We start from the raw sequence: 13,790 nt of genomic DNA, 5'->3' as shown, positions 1-13,790 counted from the left end.
GCATAGAATGCCCTAAGTTAGCTCCTTTACATTTAAGAAAAATCATATTTGAGATACCAAAAGACAGTAACTTACCTGGAAATAGCATTTAAATAACTCCATCTAGTTCATGAAAGTGCACTTGAATTTAGGATGATTCATTACAAATACACTCACCCCAGCAAACTTCTACTTGTGGATTTCAAAGGTCTAACTGGTCTAACTGCTCAGTAGCACAGAGCAATTTTATGCTATAGAAAAGAGTGACATCAACTACATCAGTCATTATCCAACTGAACAAGAAATTACTTTCTGATAATTCATATTTCTTATGCTCACCTACCCTGTCCAGGTATTAGGAAAATCAAGCTCCTCTACATGAGCAGTAGTGCCCTAAGACTCCAAGATTCACAGCAGAGAGGCATTTTCATGTTGTTATTCTGTCAGAAAGATGTTTCTCCTTTCAACAAAAGTGGGTAATAATGTTTTCTACTTCTTGAAAAGGATTCTTTAACTTTAAATAAAAGATAATACCTTTGTTTTAAGTTGAACTTTCAAAGTGTAACAATTGCTTCTGTGATGAGACCTTCTACTTGAAGGTGAGTTAATTTTATGCTCAAAGCAGTGTTTTTTTCTTTTTGCATACACATACACACCATTATTCTGCTTTGTTTGCAGCATTGTCTGTTAGAATACAGTCAGTTTATGAGAACAAATAATCTACTCATCAGTCTAACTGAAAAAAACTTTAACGAAATTGAGCATTTGTATCAAATGAGTAACAAATCAGACAAACAAAAATACGGTTCAAAAGAACAAAATCTTATATGACCTTATCCTTTACTAACTAAGGTTATCTGTGGTTGGTGTAGGATCAGTAAACCTTGTGGCTTTTTCTTAAACATCTCAAATTGTTTTTAACTTAAGTATTAGGTAATTAAAACAATCCTTGTGGCACTATGCCTAGAGGCATTTTCCAGAGAGACTGAAAGGGGCCCATCTTAAAGGATGCATTTTATTGCCTCATCTTCTGTCAGGATACTGACAAAGCTGCTTGTAAAAATTAAATTATTTCAGACAGGTTTTATGTGGTGAACTTCTTTAGGGATCATCTGTGGAATTAGCAATTTTTTAAAAAATTAAGTCTCAAGGTAGAAGCCGGTATGTGAAAAGGCACTGGTAGCGGACAACAGAATAAACCCAAACAAAACTAGTATGTTTTATTTATCCCAATCATTGTTTTTCTATTTTAATCTGATGCCTTGAAAAGTGTCCCACTTGGAGAAGAGTGTGGAAAAAACATCTATCTTTAGAAAGCTGTCTAATCTTAACCAGACAAATTTAAACAACTATGTTATAATGAAAGAAGCGACTATCATCAGTAAAAGAAAGGATTGAGGCTTTAGTCATTACATATTTTCCTACTTGGCTGCACTTGTATTTTATAAGTGTTTAGATTTCATTAAGTGTGAAATGTTTGCATTTTGAAAGATTGTAATGCCTGGGTTTTTTTCAGTAACTAGTATGTATTGTGGTACTAGCTAGTCTTAGCTTTTTCACATATAAGCTAATATAGGTTAAGATTTTAAAGAGATCTTAGATTACTGCCTAAATCTCTTGAAAGTGGGACTTAATATTCTACATCCTCTTGCAAACTGATGAGATTTCAGGTTGCAATTCACATAGGGAAGCTGTATTGAAAACTTAATTTCCAACCTATCTGTATATCAAGCATGCAGAGGAAAAAAATCCAAGTGCTTTATCAGGATTTCTCATAGGATTGTCAACTATCTGTAATGAATTAAAGGACACTTGTATCTGGCTTTCTATTCTGATTGTGAAAGCCCCTGTAAAAATGTCTTTGGTGCTCTGGTATTGTTCTCAGCATGCTAACCTGGTTGTTGCCATAGTGATACTGTGTTACATCCTGGGCAGATGCATTAGGTGGATCTCTTCTTCGTTTTCCTGTTTACCCAAGGTTTACATTGTAATTGGTGTAAAAACTAGTTCGCTGTCCCAACTGATTTTCAATGCTCTCTGAAATGCCCAAAACTGTGAGTTAAAAGCACGTTGCAGGAATGTTGGCATCCTTTTGCCATGTGCCCTCACAGCTGATGGAAAGGTGTGGTTGGTTTGTGATGTTCAGCTCTTTCTTCAGGCCTTGAACTATTCTTGTCATTTTTACCTAGTAATGAAAGAAAAACATAAAAGGAGATTTGTTTGTCTGCTGCTTGTCCATGACTATTATTAAGGGCCAACTGCTGTCTCATGTGTCAGAATTCAAAATGTTCCCAGGTCATGTCCTGCCCCGACTTCTGGAGTCCTCTTGGCTCAGGGATAATCAGGAGTTCTCCAGACCTTGAGTGCAGAAACAATACAGCAGTGGCAGGGCTCAGATAGCCCTGTGCTTCCTGTGGCATAGCCACAATCTAAATAACTACCATTTGGGTAGAGTTTGTACAAATTTTTTAAAAATTTGTAGGACAAATGCCATTTATTGAACATGGTCCTGTGCTACTTTCTCAAGCCTCAGCTTCCAACAGATGCTCTGCACTGCATTGCAGTTCCACCCTTGGGTGCAGTGCTGCCATCACTAATGTCTGCTGGCTCACAGCAGGTCCACTCAGAAGGGTCTGACAGTCCAGTAACAGCCAGCGGGAGGGAGAGATGGAGCTGAAAGAAGAATCACACTCTGGCTATCCAACTTACTAACTTGGTTGGTGTGCCCTACAGTTGATATGGTGAACAATCCACAGTGGTGGACAATCTGAACACTGTACAGTAGGGAAAGCAGTGCCACTCCATGGCCCAGGTGCCAGAGAACACTCCGTACTTGTCCCAGAGCTAGTTTCCTTGTTCCTCCTATTTGAGATTTCAGCTGTCTAACCTTTAAAATGATTCCATCTCCCTCTGCTTTTGCTGTCTTATCCTAAACAGCCACAAATTACAAAAGGCTGCCAGTAATTTTTTGCAGAAAACAATTGAAAACAGCTGTTTGAACTTCTTAACGATGTTGACAACTGAATGCAAGGTGGACTATGGTGAAAGCAGACTGCAATAGCAGTACTCAAAAGCCATGTGAATTTGCTTTATATATGGACTGGTCTGTGTATATTTCTTGTGACAGAAGATGATCTCTGTATGTATATGTGCGTGTGCATGTTCTTTGACACACTTGTAGGCACACCTAAGCACTTATTTCAGTGTAGAGTTCAGAAACTATGGAACTCAGAAAAACAGGATATTGCTATAAAATAGCTAAATCTGCTTAGCTTTTTGCATGGTTTTATTTGTCTGCCTGGAAGCTTTTTTAACAGCAGAAAAATCATGATCTCTATTGACAATTCAGCTGTTGAAACACTTCAGTGAAAGCTCTGATGATAGATGGGTGCACAGAAAAATCAACAGCTTTCTGTATTTTGCTTTTCTGCTACTGTGCTTCATAAATTAGACAGATGAAAGCTTAGTGAGAGTCTGCTCTGTACTAGGCAGTGTTTCAGGGTTCCTTTATTTAGGCAGCCTGCTGAGTACCACATAAAATCAGTGTAAATACACTTGATCTTGTGAAAGAAGATTGACTTTTCATCAAGACTGTGTACCCACATCAGACTATTGATTTTTTCTGTTTTAGAGGCAAAACAGGGAAGTGGGAAATTATTAATTGTGCTTGGGGACTTCAATTTCTTTCTTTCTTTTTTTTTTTTTTTTTTTTTTTTTTTTTAGTATAGAGAAAGGGAAATGTTCTGTGTTCTTTTGACCCCAAGTTGAAAAATACTCTGTTTTCAGCACTACTGTTGGTATTTAAAGATATGCATAGCTTTAGGCACTGCCTGGCACCGAGGGATGGAAGATTTTAGTTCTCCTGATGGGAGCATAGTTTGGATTAAATTAATTTTAGATTAACTTAATTAACTTGGATTCCAATCACAGAGGCTAAAAGTAGTAAAGGAGATGACCATTTGGATTTTTGTTTCTTGTCAATATCTTGTGAGCAATTACAGAGGGAAAGAATCTGTTTTGTATTCCTGAATCTTCTACTTGCTCAACTGCTTATTTAACTTGGTTAGCTGCTCTTCTACCTCTCTTTTTATATGAATGTTTTTTGTCTGGCTTTTGATATTATCCTCAGATCAACAAATCTACTGCTGAGACAGGCAGCTACCCATGAAAGTATTGGTTTATATCAAAGAGTCTAAATAACAATGTCCCATTAACTGCACATCCCCTTACACAGTGTTGTCAGTATGTGTAGGAAGGGTACTAAATTATTTGTTCAGGTGTCTCAATCCCCTTTGCTAACGTCTTTGACAAAGCAGCATGCTTGTGTTGTAATCATCATTTTAATGTGCTAAAATGACATGGGAAAAAATGAAAGGTCAGTGAACCAACTGCAGGGAAGACAATATAGCCTTAAATGCTCTGCCAGAGCTTCTAAAATGTAGGTTAGTTGGCGGATTGAGTTCACGTTGTGTTTGGCTACAGCTTAGAACTAAAAACTGGGGAAAATAGTCTTTTCTTTGCTCTAATCCTGATACACTCAGTCAACCCAACCTGTTGTAGGACTGGTGCTGGAATAGCCATATTCCATAGCCAGATGACTGGTAAAGGGTTGTTCCCTGCTCTGATGAAGGCTAGCAAAGGAGAGCAAGCATTAATGAAGATTTTTTTCCCCACTTGTTTCTTATCCCATACCTCTTCATTAGCAGAGAAAAGTGGGGGATTTTGCAGTCATTTTAAAGGCAGTTCTCCTGGTTTCAGCCACCACAGTTGCTATTTCTGCATTGCTGTCTAGGGTACATTGAAAAAAATGTTGATGGGAATGTAAGAGATTGCTGGCTTGCTGTAGCAGGCAGGAGGATTCCACAAACTCACATTGTCCCTGTGGTACACTGGAGATACTTCTATAAATTCAGTAATGCAGCTATGATTATTCTTCTCCTCGCCTCCCAATTAACCAGTACTGCACATATTGTTCCCTGTCAAATATCTTATTTTGTCAGATGCCAGAGAGCAGTGTTGTTCTCTTTTTAAATTGCTGGTTTGATTTCTGGCAGTACTTGATTGCTTTAAAATGTGCTTTCTGCATCCATTTTCCTCAATACTTAATTAACTGGAGAAAACGACTGAAATGAGGTTTCAGTTAAGTAGGTGTTTCACTTTTGTCCCCACTATCTCATTCATTTATTTCCTCTAACTCACTCAAGTAGTCTCAGAGACTTTCTTTTTCCTTTGCAAGAAATTTTGCAGTCCAGACTACCTCTCTTTTAGCTAAACCCTCCTGGAAAATCCCATTCTGAAAAGAAGCACAGAGGCAAGACTGCAGAAGAGGTGGACTCCTGTAAACTACCCTGGAGCAGAGCTCCATAAAACACACTACATAAAGTAGCAGCAAATTTACCTTCTCTTTGTAAGAATAATGTGGAAGACTGCCACATTAAACCTTAGGACTGCATGTAGTCCAAGGTTATGCCTACCACATGCACAGGTTCCTCAGGGGTAAGACACCAACTTGAACATCCAGAATTCATTGGAGCAAAACAGGCCTTTTTTCCATGTTCTTCTGTGATCCTGTGTGTTTTTGTATTTCAGCCTTTAAAAGAGCCAAGACAATTGTAGCTAAATACGTGAGTGATCCAGTGTAATCATAATGGGAGAAAGGAAAATGGTGACGAAATTTGCAGTCCATAGTTGGGATTGCAGATAGTTAAGTAAGCAGGCAAACAGTTCACCTATCTTGAAAAATACATGACTAGATTCTCAGTGGCAGATGATTGCAGAATGCACTGAGAGTGTCTGACCAAGTGCCTTGACTTAGTCAAGACTGAGAAAATTATTAATATTACTGTAAGAATGAATCAAATGGAAAACGAATTATGGATTATTTAATTAGGATTGCTAGAGCATCCTCACTCAACTTGGCTTTATTAGGAGATGATAATCATGACGGCCTTTTTGTTCTGTAGAAGAAGACCTGTGGGTATTCATGACATGGAATGGAGTCTAGAAGCTGTCATATAGAAAGGGAAAAAGGATGGGCAGACTCAGAGGAACTTACTGGGAAAAACTTATAACTCTGGTTCAATTTGAAGATCATTACAATGGCCATTCAATCTTAAGCACTTTAACAGAAAATTAGTTGCTCTTGCTGAAACTTATTAAAGACAATGTACACTCTCCATGAGCTGGAAACACATAATGTCCAGTGTTTCAAAAGAAATCACTTTTGTAGCTCAACATATCAGTGTTCAGAAAATACGGAGCAATAAGAACTCCTTGTGATAGGGATCCAATGGATTCCTCCACGCACACGTGTCAAACTGACTGATAAGATTTGCAGTCTTCAGTATCTTATTATTTTGAGAAGTTTATGGCCATGATAGACATTAAGAAATACCCAAGAATAATGAAAAGAGCAACTTTAAAACCTATTCTATGGCTCTAAAAGGATTCTTACAATAATTTCTGGACTAATACAAAAGTTACTAAAACCTATTCCCAAGGCTACTCTTTGTAAATATTATAAGGTAATTTTTTATCTTCTGTGTTCTGTTTTGCTGAGTTGACTGCTAAAGTGAACCTTCAACAAAAGGGAAAAATCTAGTACAGCAGTCAAGGCTATGGAAGGCTGTGAGGACTGTGAGAGTTTGTGGCCAGGCCTGCACAGTGCTGAGCCAGCAGATTCAATCCTGTGTTGTAACTATCAGTTAACCGTATTGTAACTGTGAAAGTTTCCCCTCTAGATCTCATTTTGAAGCTTGGTGACATATAACTAAATCATAGTTTGGGGTTAGGCTTGGTTTTAGTGGCTGAAGTAATCAAAGCTGTCAGCTATGCAGATGTGAAGAGTCTACTGTACACATGTCCACTGGTAGTGAGATGGACCATGTTTACGTGATACTCATCCAATTTTCCAGTTGTCTCCATGTATGGAAACTCTGGTTTCCATAGGCAGATACCTGTGTACTTGAAAAAATGGGTATTTGCCACTGCAAGCACACATCTGAATGTGCATATGAAATGGGGAGAGCTACACAGTATATACGGCCAGAGCAGGCAGTGAAATTAGTACATCCAATTGAAAATCAGAAGAATTTTAAGAAACTGAAATTAAACTATTCATGCTGGAATTTCTAAAAAATATTAGCCATGTCGCTTTGCCAAAACAGAAGATTCCTACTTTAAGTCCCATGCTGAAGAGAACTTGTTTCACAGGACACTTCCCTTTCTGCCTGTGATGGGGCCAATGGGTTAGTATTGGTTTGGAAGAAAGTTTCCACATACCAGATCGCTGACCTTTTCTGTTATGAGAAGAATAAACTTGGGTCCTGTGCTCATCTCAGAGCAGTCATTTTCATTTTTACTGGTTTACTTTTAAGACTTTCCCATGTGCAGTATCTAATTACGGTACATTACAAAATTCTGTACTTAAATGGTAGCAGTGCACAGAGCTGAAAGGGACTGTTGCTTATTCACTTTGATGATTAAGCCACTAATTATTGCATTAGCATCCCAAACCACACTTGTTTCTGATGTATCTCCTCCTAAAGCAGTCCCACGAGATATGATGGGCTAAGTAGAAAGGGTATGGCGCTTGGAGAAGGGAAGGGCAAAGAACATGTAGGAGATGGTGCCAGGGATTAAGCAGAGGTTACTTTCTCCTGTGTCTGCTTCAGTGTGACTCAAGATAGTGCTGGGGTGTGGCACATCAAAAAAGGATTTTTTGGCCTTAGAAATGTTAAAATAGACCTTTTGACTAAGGGCTATGAAAGGCCCTATGACACTTCCTGCCAGGTCTTATCGCTGAGGCTATACTCACACAGTAATCAAAGGAAATAATTTTGTTTGGTTAAATAAAATGGGCTTTCAGCTTCCACACCACTGTGGTGTTCAGCTGCCTGTGGTGTTCTGTGTTCCTGTCCTGAAATGTTTGGTAACACTGCTGGATGCCATTTATCAGCTGTCTTCCATCTTCCCCTCACCTTAGATAAAACTTTTGGTGTCGTTACACTGTACTGTTTTAAGCATGAACACTTTATGATCCTCCTAAAACAAAGACAAACCAAGTGTAAGATACTACTTTGTGTCTTCAGAAGCTTTTGGCTTTACATGATAAAATTCCAGGAAATAAATTAGTTGAACCGGTTTGCTCATTGGAAGACTGATGGGCACTGGATCCCTCACCCCTTCAAGCACTGTTTAGTTTCCCATCAACTTCCTGAAATTATTCACTTACAGACCCATTTCAGTGGCTATTTCAAGCCCAGGAGGGACACTTTTTCCACTTTCCTGGATTAGAAGAGCTACTCTTTTACCTGTACCTCTTAGCAAGAACCAACAATTTTTTTTTCTCCTTAAGGAAATATTTTTCATTGAATTGATGGCTGCTCGAACTGTATCTGAGTATGGATCAGTTTCTGTAGCAGAAATGTCCTCCTTGCACTTCTAAGGTATAAAATGGCCTGATGTTGGATTTGAGCAAGTGGCTAGATAAAAAAAACCCCAACTTTCACAAGCTTTCCTGAGTGGAGACCATTTCAGTACTACAGAAAAGGGGGGAACCTCTTTGCTCTGTGAAAATTTGTTAGAAAAACTCTCCAGTTCCTCAATTAGTGTGCTAATTAATTGTAGTTCTAAAACATAAAAGAATGTTTGAACATCCAGGGCTGGGCAGGTGAAAAGAAGCCTCAGTTGAAGATTTCTAAGTAGACCACTGAATGCAGCTTGCAGAGGTAGTGAAACAGCGTGAACAGCAGAAATAAATCTTGGTGGAAGGACTGGTGCACGCTTTCTCCTGAACATGCTATTTGAAATTGCATGTTCTGAAGCAAAAAAAAAAATTAAAAATTGCTCCTCTGACACCTTGATGAATCAGATTGAAAATTACCTTGGGCTGGAGTCCAGTGATAGAACTGCCCTCTCTGCCCCACTTTACACCAGTAATTATAACGTGCAGGTATGTAGAAAACAGGATCTAAGGTGAAGATGCCAGTCATTTTAAAAGGCTCTTATATTTGAGGCACTGTCTTTCTTTCCTCCATCCTATATTCTTTCTTCACTCTCTTCTTCTTTGCTATGCAGTTATCTATTTTTTCCCCTAACAGAATTAGGCAATTAATTGCATTCTTCTTTCCCTCAGTCACTATATAATATCCCATTGAGTGTGTAACCTTCTCCTTGGAAGAGCAATGGTGCTATTCTCTTTCTAAAAGCTGGAGAAAAGGCTGCAGGTACTAAAGCCATGAATCCCCTGGTAAGTGGTGAGGATTGCTCAGCTGTGATGTGGGGCCAAACATGGATGGTGGGTCAAGCCATGCGTTTGGATGGGTTTAAGCACCCTCATGATGTACGAACTGGCAGTAGACCAAAGTGGAGGTTGTTTTAGGGAACAGATCTTAGACACTGTGCTGGAGCAAATGCCAGCAGGAACTTGGAGAGGGGTGTGTTGGTTTTGGATAGTAAGCACACAGAAGAGCAGAGTCCAGAGAAGGAAGTACCCAAATAACAAGTTGGCAGGTATCCAGGATGGGTAAAAAAAGACGCTGCAAAGACCTTGACAGATGTTTCCATCTTGTTATTTTGTCTGTCTGGTCCAGAAAACAGTGATAGTAAACAAAAAGAGTTTGGTTTGAAGACAACAAATGAAAAGGGAAAAAAATATTTTTGTAGGACAAAAGTCCACTCTCTGTGGAATTCATTTCCATCCACTGGCCAATTCACTTTTAAAAGCCTGAAAGCAATTCAGCTTCCATTACTTCTCTTGTGGGAACTATGCCTGTTCTAATAAATGTCACTGCTCACAAGCTTCTCCTGTGTAAGTTATGTTTACACTTCTCATTTAATCTTTTCAAAAAACAATTCTTTCTCCTGTGTGCTGTGTTCTTCTAATACAGAGAGGCAGTTTGGTTCTTTTTCCTTTCTTCATTGCATGGCTAAACATGCAAAAATCTTTAATTCAATTATTGGCCAATTACTTTTATTCCTCTTTTTCGAGTTTCTTTAAAGTCTTCAGTCAGTATTTTTAGAGGGGAAAACACCAGGCTTAAGTTCTACTCAGGTTCAGAACAATGCATTCCTAGATATCAAACATTTTCCAGTAGGACATAGTAGAAATCTGCTCCTGTTTACAAACTTTTCCTTCTGGAAGGAATCATATACCTTCAATTTTCTGTTAAAGGTTTCTCAGCTCTATCTCTAAGGCAACAGTTGACCTTACAAATCTGCTCAGCATCCTCTAGTCAGATGTAAACTACATATCCTCTCAAATTGAGGTGCAGCTGCTGATTTTTTTCCCACAAACCAACTTAAATTGCAGCTCAGGTCATTTCTCAAACACTTTTTCACCTACTGACTGTCATTCAGTCCAGCAACTAAACAGTTACCAAAACACCATCTCTCCCCTAATTGTAGCACTTCGAAAGACAAAAATAACATTCTGCATTCTAATTATTTTATAATTCCTCTGATTGTTATTTATTCAATGTGCAAATCATGCGTGTAACTCCCACATGCCTAGTGTTAAAGAAAATACAATACTAAATGCTTACAAATTTGCAGGAACAAATAGGCAAAGGTAGCTCATTTAAAAGCCACATTATGCCAGTCCCTCAGAAATGTTCCCATTTGAATCTGCTGAAGTTATACGAGCTTTGGAGTGCATGTCCAAGCCCTTGACCATGAATTCTTTGGGTCATCAGACTCGATGATATGCCTTTTTGTATAGAGGCCTTTAAAGTCAGATCTAGAGGAGGACTGGAGCATCAAATCCCTCTCAAGGCTGGAATTAGCACTCTTATTCCCTATGGGAGATAGGAGAAGCGTTGGATGAAAGAGCCCCATGACCCAAGCCCTGTGCACTGGGCAGGGACCCCTCAACAAGCAGCTGGCAGGCAATGCAAGTGGAAGGCTGTGACTGAACTCTTGCACTCTCTGTGGAGCTCACAGTTCTGCTGTAGGCCCTTAGGAAAGTGTTTTTTATTTCATTTTCTTTCCTTTAATACAGAGACTTTAAAGAAGAAGGAATTCATATTATCAGTTATTGATAAGGAGGAAAACCCAGTGCCTTTTAAATGAGTGCTGCAACCTCAGTTTGCACTGCTGGCATCTCCCACTTTGCTCCTACTATCTAACCTAGAGGAATTAGTTCAAAAGCTCAGCTGAGTTATCTGCTCAGGAGGTAGAGTGTTGGATTTGGGTTTCCTCAGTCTGGGGAAGGCATTGGAAGCTGCCTACCCCATTTCATGGCCAAATGCTTCAACCAATCTGGGATAACAGCAAAGATAAAGATAATGACAACACCACTAATGCCATCTTCTCTGTGAATGACTTTTAAAAGGAAAACAGTGTGTTCCTTACAATTTTTCAAGAGCAGTTATAAGCCCTGCTCTCAGGAGAGGGCTCTAAACCCTGGATTAAAACAGGCAAAGTTGCTTCCACTCATCCTAGAAAAGATACCAGACTTGCAGAGGAGAGAAACAGACTGTGGCTGTATATTTGTGCCTGGCATTTCCTATTGCCCCTTCACAGGCCTCTTCCCTCTCAGCATGGGAGATGTTCAGATAAGCATTTTGAGGTGTATAATTCTCAGCAGGCACCACATGGGGAGACTTCATATTGGACTTAGAGTATTAAGTGGTGACCAAACTCCTAAACACAAGCTATTGAAACACAAGGTCTTCTTACTTGATCTAGCCACAGCCTACAAGCCTTTCTTGCTCCAAAAAACGGCAGTCATAGCAAAAAAGTGCAGCAACAAGCATTCTTCATGAACAGGTTTTGTGTAATGAAAGCCATTCTGCATGCTAACTACATTATCTGTCTTTTAGAAAACTTATTAGAGTAATACACAAAAATGTACAGAAAAATCTCTCTTTACCAGTGCTCCATGGAAAACGCCCTTACTGATGCTTTTGCAGAGGGAGTTTCTTCTTGCCTTTTATTAAATTGCACACTAGTCGATCTGCCATAAATTGTTGCTCAGCATTGATATACAACATTTCTACTGGAGGTGACAGAAGATTTAATACTAGACATTTTTTGCTCACCTCATCAAGGTTATGCCTCTTACTTTTAATGTGCATTTGAAATACATCTTCTAATGCCCTTAAAAGAAAAAAAGAGGAACATCAGTGCAAAAACTCCAACGGTTCAAAGGCTGTAAACTTTTAAAATGAAAAATAACTACTCAGCCTGTCTTTCAGATCACTTAGAATGCATCCCAGCTTTTCGCTTTTGCTCCATCCCCTCCCTATCCCTACTGTACTTGTAAGTAACTAAAATATTAAGGATTTTAAGGTTGTTGATATTGCCATTCCAAGTGCACGCAGTTTGGAAGGAACTATGCTAGGGATAGACTTTCATGTATATAATTCCAATTTCTTCTTCCACATTTAATAAAAATGTTAGAGTATTGGTGCTCTCCATCACAGGGTAGTAGTTCTCTGTATTTAAGGTGGGGCCTAAGCCTTTAGACTTTTCTCTCATTAAAACCACCAATTCTTTACACTGATTGAATAATTGGTCAAAATTTTGTTACTCAAAGGAATAAACATGAAAGGCAAAGCACTTACTCTCTGTGATAACAACTTCTAATCAAAATATCATTAGTGAGATCTTGAAGAAAGCGAAGATACTCTTCTTCTCTATAAAAATACAGCAGTTGTCAGCATCTTTCTCTAACATATACTAAATGCAAGTAAGGTTTACAATACCATCCAAAGAAGCAGAAGTTTTAGAGTAATTAAACTAGCTCAAATAAAGAGTTTTGCCAACCTATCCAAAAGCGATGAATCTGTTAACTAGTCTGCATTTTTTTACTATTCAGGTTTATAAGTTTTAAAATGATAAATTTTGACAGGTCTGTTGGTCAACTCCCAGTTACTTTAATCCATTAATTTCATTAAACGAGAATATCTATGCCTTTTGTGAATAAACAGTTAAAATAGTTCCAATTAACAAAGTGTAGGTATTAGAAGATAAATTACTATTAATATTGTTTATTTATTATTTATCCTTACCATATTTATTTTGCCTACAGTAAGAGGAATGGCATGACTAAGAAAAGGTCTTCCAACTTTCTGATTTCCCAAGGAAGTAACTGAATCCCGCATTCCCAGCAGAGTCCCTCTACTCACTGCATACAGCTATTGGTAATTGGCTCTTGTGCCTTGTTTTCAATTTTCCACCAAACTCCTACTTTAATATTTTGATATAAAACTTAGAAACAGTTAAAAGTGACTAACAAATATTTAACTTACTTTTCTTCAAATTGTAATCCTGGAAAAAGTGGCATTTCAGAATTTTGAATCCACAATTCACGGTTCTGCCACAAAAAGGAAAAGGAGGTAAATGTAGATAATTTGTTTAATTATCTTTGTATTAACATTATGTATTTCCACTCAGAGTACCCGGGGAAATGATCTGATTTCACAACATATCAAAATCACAACAACATCACATGGCAGCTCATGTGAAATGAACGTCTTGAGAGTCAATCACTCACGTAAATAACGAACAAGTATTATTATTAGGTTCGTTCATGTGGGAATGAACTTGTCCATTTCCAGAAATGGAAACCAGTTTGAACTATCTGAAAGAAATGATACAAATGCTATGAAGGAAATAAGAAATTCTGACAAAACTGAAAAACTTTACGGACTTCGTACTTTTTCTTTAGAAGGAAATGCAAAACACATTTGTATCCTTGAAAGAGGACTTAGAAAACCAGATTGACATAAAAATTATCTTTTGCTGTGGCTCATCAAATGAGGATAGGAGCTTCTCTTGATAATATTGTTAAATGAAGGTTTTGGTGG

At 38.3% G+C, this 13,790-nt stretch overlaps 1 long non-coding RNA gene across 1 annotated transcript; it reads right to left on the bottom strand.

Annotated features, from left to right (window-relative positions):
- Positions 1-556: 556 nt before the first annotated feature.
- On the bottom strand, positions 557-13,265 carry LOC113989306. Its single transcript, XR_005562591.1, has 4 exons — positions 13,233-13,265; positions 12,546-12,617; positions 12,021-12,078; positions 557-2,164 (listed from the first exon to the last, which is right to left on the bottom strand). It is a non-coding gene; the product is annotated as an uncharacterized LOC113989306 (long non-coding RNA).
- Positions 13,266-13,790: the final 525 nt, after the last annotated feature.

This window comes from Pipra filicauda, unplaced genomic scaffold (genome assembly GCF_003945595.2).
Source record: "Pipra filicauda isolate LSUMZ 115617 unplaced genomic scaffold, ASM394559v2 scaffold147_size4022426_pilon, whole genome shotgun sequence".
In the NCBI taxonomy this organism is placed as follows: Eukaryota; Metazoa; Chordata; class Aves; order Passeriformes; family Pipridae; genus Pipra; species Pipra filicauda.
This window is presented reverse-complemented; position numbering and strand designations above follow the sequence as displayed.